Here is a 9,392-nt window from a genome sequence, read left to right on the forward strand (position 1 = left end):
ACAAGATAGTTTGTAGAGCATTCAAGGTGACTTAGAAGTGAGAGTGAATTGCAAAATCAGTTAGAGAAGAATAGAGGATAGAGCAGAGGATGCATCATTGAGACATATGATCATGAAGGATCAATAAGATATTGTGTAGAGGTGATCTATTATAAGGAAAGAAAGTGCCAACCATAGCATCTATGCTGAGACATTTTAACAAATGATTTTAGTTAAATCTCTTAATAGAGTAGTCCTAATAGATTGTATGAAATCCTTTAACAGGGCACTTACTTAGTTGTAAGTTTAAGTCCTCTAACAAGGCACACTTCTAACAGGGTGTTGAAATCGTCTAACAAGGTGAGACCTAACAATCTTTGTAAAATTTTAATAGGGTAGACCTTTTACAGGGTAGATCATGTTTCATGGTCAAAATATTGTAAGCTTCATTAGATACACTTTATTACTCCAGTAGTGAATATTTGTGGGTGTCATCCCAACCCTAGTTTTACCTTCTCACTTAGAAGGGTTTCTACATAATCATATCTAGTGTTTTGTGTGTGAATGCTTACATGGTCATTTGATTTAGATGGATATCCTTTAAATTTTATTTTAGCTTACTTATGCATGTAATGAATGAATGGTGAAAGTTTAATGGGTCCAAGGTTAAACTACTGATTTACCTCCCTCTCAGAAGTTTACTCTTTCCCCTTATAATTCTAATAATTGGTATCGAAGCCAAGTTCTCTAAATAAAAGCTTTGTAGCTTTGAGGAAAGATCTTGAAATGGAAGTCTACAAGTTGAGAAAAACTATTGAGAACTAGGAGATTGAAATACATCTCATACTACATCAATTGAATGAGGTAAGAGAGGAACTAAATAAATCCTTGAAGAGAAGGAAAGAGATTGCTATTGCAAAGAATGAAACACTATATAAAGATATAGACACTACCAAGCTATTTGTAGATGGTGACTCTAATAAATTGATGCAGTAGTTGTAGATCTAATGGAAAATAATAGAATCCAAGTTGAGGAAATTAGAAATCTTAAGCTAGAGTAAGAATCACAAGCTATACTGATATGTGAGGTGACTAAACAAAAGAAGACTATGGAAGACAAAGCCATGATTGAAGAAGAAAAAAGAATTCTATCCAATAGATTGGAAGAGAAGTCAAAAGAATTAACCAAGATTTCCAACATGCAATTGGATATTCTAAGGAAAATGATGAATGCCGACTATTTATTGAATGTTAAGAAAATTGAGATAACTACATTGAAGTTGTAGAATGAACAATTGTAGAGTAAAGAGATAAAAGGAATCTATTGAATATTTCAACAAGCCAAATGAAGCCATCAAATAATTTGAGCAATTATTGAGATCCCCTAGACCTAACAATGATACATCAGGATTGGGCTACACAAGCACTAAAAAAGGAGAATCATCCAAAGCTATAGAAGAAAGGAATATCAAAGGTAAGAACTCCAAACCTACTTTTCATAATTGTGGTAAGAAAGGATATACTGCTAATGTGTGCAAGAGAAAAAGTACAAATCAAAATGTAAAGCCTAAGAACATGACTCATTGTCATAAGTGCAACAAGCAAGGTCATCAGGCACATGAATGCAGAACCTAGACCATGCATACACAAAGATTTAAAGGTTATTGCTACACTTATCAGAAATATGGACACAGAGCTTTTGAATGTAAATCCAAATCCATGTGGTCATCAAACAAGCCATCAAAGGTAAGAAACAATGGGAACTCCTACAATTGGGATTATAATACAAGACATAGCTATCATTATTGTCAAGAATATAGACATGTTCCTGAGAATTGTATTAGGACACATTTTAGTGGTAACTATAAAAGGTGGTTGAGTCAAACCACATTTTTTAGTTGTTTGAAGACTGGTCACATCAGTAAATACTATCTAACTAGGTCAACAAAACCAAGTTGTAAATTTGATAAGGGTAAAGGCAAGGCAGACATTGAACACATTAGAGATGAGATGAACAAAACATGGAAAAAGAAAGATGATTGCAACACATCAAATGGAGGAGGGATCACATCACCCAATGGTTCAGGTGATCACACCTCATCAAGCTAGGAAAACAAGAGGTATGTGGGATTGAAATTTAAAGGTTATATCATGCATCAATTCCAAATGGATATAGTACTAAAAAGACTAAACTAGCATGAATATTGATGCAAGATGTTGTTAAAAATCCAAGACAAATCTTTAAGTTTTTCATGTTGTTATCGAGTATGAAAAATTTCTTATGTATGCCAAGTGGGATGTAAGAAGATGCTGAGCTAGTAGTTTGACTAGTTGATGTTGAGCTTGTAGTAGCTGTCAAGTAATGGAAACATCAATGGATGTCGAATTGACCCAAAATTGGTTAATTCCAAGCTTACAGCTATGTAAGCACTCAACATTAAATGCAAGGTTTTTAAAGGGTATATGATCAATTTTTTCTCATTCTTCATCATTTCAAATTCGAGAGAGAGAGAGAGAGAGAGAGAGAGAGAGAGAGAGAGAGAGAGAGAGCAGAGCAGAAGGAAATTTAGAAACTTGTTCAAAGCATTTGTAGAGATTCTAGCAGTGATTTCATGCTAGTTCATCAGATTTCATGAGGTATTTATCAGAAGCTGAGCTATGCAGTCTTAAGTTTCATAAAACCTAGTTTGACAAGATGGCATCTAGTTCAAAAAATTTCAAAGGGAAGGAGGTTTTAAATTTTTAGCTTGTTAGTAATGAATTTAAACAACTTGTGTTTAAAGCCATTCTGGACATAGCCTATAAACAAGACCCTTCTGGCACATTATCCATGATCTTGCCAAATGTAATAATGGTACAAGATGTGAGGAGATGCTATAACTAAAAAATTAGTATCATTTGAGACATAGAAATAAGGGATGCATACAAGAAGTTGTGTGAAAATGGTGTTATGAAGGAAGAATACAAAGTCATAGAGATGAAGGATTTAACACGAGCCTTAGATTTTCCTAATATATTCAAAATAGAATGGATTTGAATTGTGTTGAGCCAAATTTATGATGGTTCTCTATGGCTAGAGGGAGGACCTATGAAAATATCCAAGAGAATAATCAATTGGGTTACTGGCTACCCAACCCTAGATTGGCCAAAGACACTTAGGAGTGATTCCAAGGAAGTTACTGAAGAGAACATTGGAGAAAAATGGAATAAGAGAGGCATGAGAATATATACAATTGCTGATCCATTGTTAAACTTTTCTATAAGGGTAATCTCACACAAATTCTATCAATCTAGTAGATTGAATAGTGTACCCTGCATAGCTATGGATGTTGGTTACAAAGTTGTTAAGAAAGATCATACATATGATCTAGCAGAACTACAATTGCAACAGCTGATGGAGAATCTTGTAGCAATTAGGAAAACCAAGAGTGCATAGTGTAAATTTTGTTCCATGCTGGTTTGTATATTCTTTTATGTACAAAACACATTTCCCTCATTTAGTACAATAGGATGGAATACAAATAGATCAATTGCAATGCATAGTAATGAGTACATTGAACAACTAGGAGAAAACTTTGAATCTATAATGACAAGTTACTTTGAAGAATTCAAGAAGTCAATGAAGGAAAGAATGAGGATACCAATTTCTTTAGTAGAGAAACATTATAATGATGTATGTTTTCTTGTTGATGCTGACTTCACATTGGTACAAGCTGCCACACTAAAGGTAAGATGGTTGGGACCCTTAGGGTATGCGATAAATGTTGATGAAGACTCAACAACCATCACAACTCTACTAGCAGAGGAAGTAGATAAGATTGCTAAAGTTTTTGGAAACTATGAGATGGTGAAATCAAATATTACCATGGAATTAAAGACTGCCTCCATAATCAAGAAAAAAGACAAATTGGTAAAGAAGTTGAAAGCCAAATTTGGAGATGCTATCAAGGAGGAAGAGGAGGAAGAAGAAGAGGATGAAGAGGAAGAAAAAACACAAGCATAAAAACCTCTAGCTCTAACTCAAGGCATGAGAGAAGATAGGGAAGAAGAGGAGACTATAGGTACCAAGGGAGAAGAATCCAAGGAAGCACCTACTACTCTTGAGTCAAAGAAAATGAAGGTTAAGGCATAGGCTATGAAAAAGGCAAAGAAGATTATCAAACCTAGCCAAGCCAAGACCACTGCACCTACCACCGGAGCCAATACATGTCCAAATACTCAAAAATCCAAAGCAAAGCCAAAGAAAATAGAGTAAGGTGGAAAACAACATAAAAGATAGAGAAGGAAATATGTGGCACAACTAGATTTTGATGAAGAGAAGATAGAATGAGATGATAACAGTCAATTCAAGGTGGTAAGTTAGAATCCTCTCTCTGATATTGAGAACTTATGTAAAAATGTCAAGAGCAATGCTAATTTATTTGGTTTTAGACATATTGACTTTAATAAACTAGGAAAAGAAGAGAAAAACCAAGTGGAAGAGGCATTATATGCCATGATGTCAAAGTTTAAGAACACTCCACTATAAATTTCCAACTTAATACCAAAAGGCCTATATGATATTTTTGAGCAAAAATGGAATCATTGTTTGAATGTGGAAAGATAAATTAGAGAAACAACATTAGTAGAAGCAATGCCAGAGTTGACAAAGGGATATATTACTAAGCCTATCAAGAAATATGTAGTTAAGTTCACATGTAAATATAGACCCTTTGACATTCTTCAAAATAGAATTGAAGATGTGGTCAAGAAATCAATTAAAAAATGGAAACTTATCTATGGGTTAACCACTATGAAGCAAGGAGAAGTTGATGCTTCAGAGGGTAAACATGATGATAATGATGATGATAAGGAAGACAATGATAAAGATAATACAGTTGGGGAAGAGACAAAGAACTAGAAGGATGATAAGACAACAACTAAGAAAAAATATGAATAAAGTGTGTAGGACACACAAGTGCTGAGCATCAATCCTCCCCATGACACAACCAAAAGCATTGAAACTATAACTATTAAGGATTTGTTTGATGCATCAGCTCAGAACATCAATCCACTTACTATAGAAGATCTAAAGAAGATATTGGATTAGTCTAAACTTCAAGCTAAACTTTGTGAAAATCCAATTTTGGTTAGTGTAGAGGAATTGCAAAAGGTAGTGATTGAAGTCACAAGGGAAAAGGTGAATCCAAAAGAACCATCTTATATCATCCCTTTAGTCACCAATGCACAAATTTTAATTCAAAAAATAGTATAAACATACACCAAGGTTCATACAAGTATTAAAATTGATACAATTAAAAAAATATATAAGAGAAAGACACTACTCAGGTCAATAGCAAGAAACAGGACAAATAGATTCATTTGTACCTACAACATAGGAACAAGGTGCTAGCCAAGTTATAGTGATAGAATAGGTCAAGTCTAAAGAGAGTGAGCAAACACCAAGGGTGAAGGAACAAGTGGCCATCCAAGCATAAGTAGCCTTACCAAAATCTACCACTCCTTCTACTCAAACTCTTCAAAGGCTGAGCATAGAAGCCATTCCCTTGCAGATTTTAGTGCCAAGCCCTAGCTCATCAAAGGTAGAAAGGGTAATCCATTGTGTAGATATAAGCTTTGATGAAGAAATTGTTATTCAAAAGTATGACTATGATACTATGACATTGGAGAAAATAGGCATTTTACAACAAGCCTTAGAAAGGAAAAAGCATCAAAAAATGCTTAGGAAAGAACATAGGTAGAAGCAAGCACTTCAAGATATCAAGGACATCTTTTTAGATGCATTTATCCTACCAACTCTTGAAGAGACTAAGCCACTCATAGAAAAATTGACTCATATAGTGGAAAAGGTCACTAATGAAGACCTTGATACAAATGGAAAACTCTTAGAATGGTCTGAAAAGAAGTTTCAAGGTAAGGTAAATTGTTAGAATTCTTTAGAATAACTGAGAAAGGGGGGTGGGGGGTGAATCAGTTATTCAAGGTCCAAATGCCCTAATAATATTTTTTCTACACTTTTAATAAATCCATACACTTTTCATCCATCCAAACTTAAATCAACCATATTAGTAAGTTATAGTAAATCAACATGCAGAGATAAAACATGCAAGATCAACACATGACACAATGATTTACGTGGAAACCCAATTTGGGAAAAACCACCAGTAACATGCTACTTGATTCTCATTCTTCTAAAGTGATGCCCTATTAAAAGCTTTCCCTGTTAAAGGCTTACAACACACTGTTAAATGTGACCTTTTTAGAGGATTTCACCAAACTGCTAGGAATGGGCCTAGTTAAAGGACTTTAGAACATTCATTTGGAATGTCACCCTGTTAAAGGATTTATCTCATGGCTATCAAACCAAACTAAGTCCATAGGATTTAAACTAACTATTACAATTTCTAGAAAGTAATGATAATGGCCTTTTCATCTGATATAACTTAAAACATACTTTGCAGATTTCAGATCACACTTTCAGTTCAATCCTTATGCTTGGCTTCAATCACTTCAGCTCTAATTGCTTGTCTTCTTATCAAGCTTCATCTCCTTGAGTCTTCTTACTCATCATGCCAATGCATCCATATCTAGGGTCTTCTTATTGAAACAGAGTAACTATGCTCTCTTTCCTCCTTAGCAACTCCTTTAGCATTTTATGCTTTCATGCTTGACCACCTCTCTCTCTCGTTTCTTCATAAACTTATGACTCCTTAAGTAGAAATCTGATTTTTCCTTTTTTGCTCAATTCTCCTTCTCCAATTTTAGGGTTTCAAAATAGATTAGGTACGATACAATGTATCTACCTCATATCTTGTTCTCATCTAGAAACTTCGTCAGTTGTATCCTTAAAAATGTTTACATGGTGTTCTATGCCACCAGCTCATCATTCTTATCTTCCATTTAATTGACAAACTTCTAGATAACAACCTTGTTGGCTTAGATCTGGTGAATCTTCCATTTTCAAAATAATGCAGCAACTTGGAATTATTGTTTTTCCTGGTGCTCGACATCTCTGTGTTACTCAACACTTGATATCACTTGAAACTTGAAGTTTACTCGGCACTTGATATCACTCGGCATCTGAAGTTTACTCGACACTTGATATCACTTGACATTTGAAGTTTACTTAGCACTTGATGTTGATCTTGCTCGGATTCAACTAGGAATCTACTTGACTTCAACTAGGAATCTGCTCAACCCCTACTAGCTTGCTCGACTCCTTCTCTCTAATGAACTTTAATTAGGTCTTACAGATGTCTTAGCTAAAACCTTACATCTTTGGCTTAACTGATCCTTGTACTTCATTACAACGTCATAACTTCAAATTTTCTCTAGGTGTACTAGTTAGATCTTATTGATTGCCTCCTCCTTGTCAATCAACTAATTTATAGTATTTGGATCACTAAAGCAATTGTCATTCCTGCAAGTAGCAAGTTTGACATCAATGACAAAACAATGATCGAGAACATTCTTTACCATTTCCATATATCATTCCAACAACTTTTCTCATGATCTTTTCAATCATTTCCAACAATCTCCCTCTTTGGCATTAATGACAAACCAAACTGATCAATTGATCAACTTAGTTACCACCAAGATTGTATATGTTATCTACTACTTTTCTTTGTTGGCTTCATCTTTACTAGCTTATCTCATACATATCCCTCTTTCATATATATTTCCTTCTTGCTTTGTATTGATTAGGTTTCACATTTCTCCCTCTTTGACATAAATGCAAAAGATGTAGCATATTTATTATGCAAAATATGAGCTTTGGCTTCTTGTTGTTTTCTCCCTCTATCACCATGCTTGTGACTGATTTGGAGTTTCTGCTCCTACTGTTATCCTCTGCATCATTCTTATGATATTTCAATGATTCATTGCTGGTGATGCAGGGCAGCTTCCTTGTTGCTTTAAACTGCTTGAGTTAGGGGTATTATCCCAAACTTGCCTCTAAGATATTCATAAGCATCTTTTGGCAATGGTTTGGTGAAGATATCTATAGTTTGTTCTTTTGTGTGAATGTATTCCAACTTCACTTATTTTTCTTCTACCACTTCTCTAACATAATGATACTTGATTGCAATGTGCTTGGTTTTTTCATGCATTACTAGATTTTTGGATATGTTTATAGCACTTGTGTTATCACAATACAATATCACAAGTTTTGTTACCTCTTCTTTCATTCCTTCCAATAGATGTGTGAGCCACACAATGTTTGTGCAATTGACTACTGCTGCCACATATTCTAACTCTGCAGTGGACTGAGATGTGCATGTTTGTCTCTTGCTAGTCTAGGCAACTAGCCTTTTGCCTAGAAATAATGCACCTCCACTTGTGTTTTTTCTATCATCAATGTTGCCTCCCCAATCTGCATCTTTATATGCATTGAGCTCAAATTTTTCATTTTTTTTGTAGTATAGACCAAAGTTATTAGTTCCTTCAAGATATCTCATTATTCTTTTTATTACGATGAGATGATTTTCTTTAGGATTAGGAGAGAATCTAGCCACTATTCCAACTGCTAATGCTATGTCTGGTCTACTATGTACAACATATTTTAGTTTTCCAATCATGGATCTGTACATTGTTTGATTGACTTTAGTTGATTCATCATTTTTGGACAGCTTATTTCCTGTTGCCATTGGTGTGCTGATTGGTTTGGACTCCTCTAATCCAAATGTTTTAGGAATCTCTTTGATGTACTTTGATTGTGTCACAAATATACCATGTTTGAGTTGATGTACTTGCAATCCAACAAAGAATTTGATTTCTCCAAACATAGAAATCTTAAATTCATGTTTCATTTTGTCAGCAAAGCCTTTGCAAAGCACTTCCTTTCCATCAAACACTATGTCATCCACAAAGATTTTAGATACAATAATGTCTTTACCTTCTTCTTCTTTGATGTACATGTTGCTGTTATCATCAGTTCTTTCAAATCCTATTTGTATTAGATACTTGTGAAGTCTCTCATACCATGCTCTAGGTGCTTGTTTTAAACCATAGAGTGCTTTATGTAGCTTGCAAACCATATCCCTGTTGTTTTCATCAACAAATCCTTCTAGTTGTTCAATGTAGACTTCTTCTTCTAGTATGCCATTTAAAAAAGAAAATTTTACATCCATCTGATAGACTTTAAAATCTTTATATACAACATATGCAAGTAAAGTTCTTAATCCTTCCATTTTAGCAATAGGAAAAATGTTTCCCCATAGTCTATTCCTTTTTCTTGAGCATAACCCTTGCATACTAGTCTAGCTTTGTTTATGGTAATCTCACCATTCTCATCTAGCTTGTTTCTGAATACCCACTTGGTGCCAATCACATTCTTGTCAACTGGTCTAGGAACCAAACTCCAAGTTTTGTTCTTCTTTATTTGATCAATCTCTTCTTCCATAGCTTTGTACCAG

The sequence above is a fragment of the Cupressus sempervirens genome, chromosome 5, assembly GCF_028749045.1.
Source record: "Cupressus sempervirens isolate cs-2001-9-10 chromosome 5, ASM2874904v1, whole genome shotgun sequence".
In the NCBI taxonomy this organism is placed as follows: domain Eukaryota; kingdom Viridiplantae; phylum Streptophyta; class Pinopsida; order Cupressales; family Cupressaceae; genus Cupressus; species Cupressus sempervirens.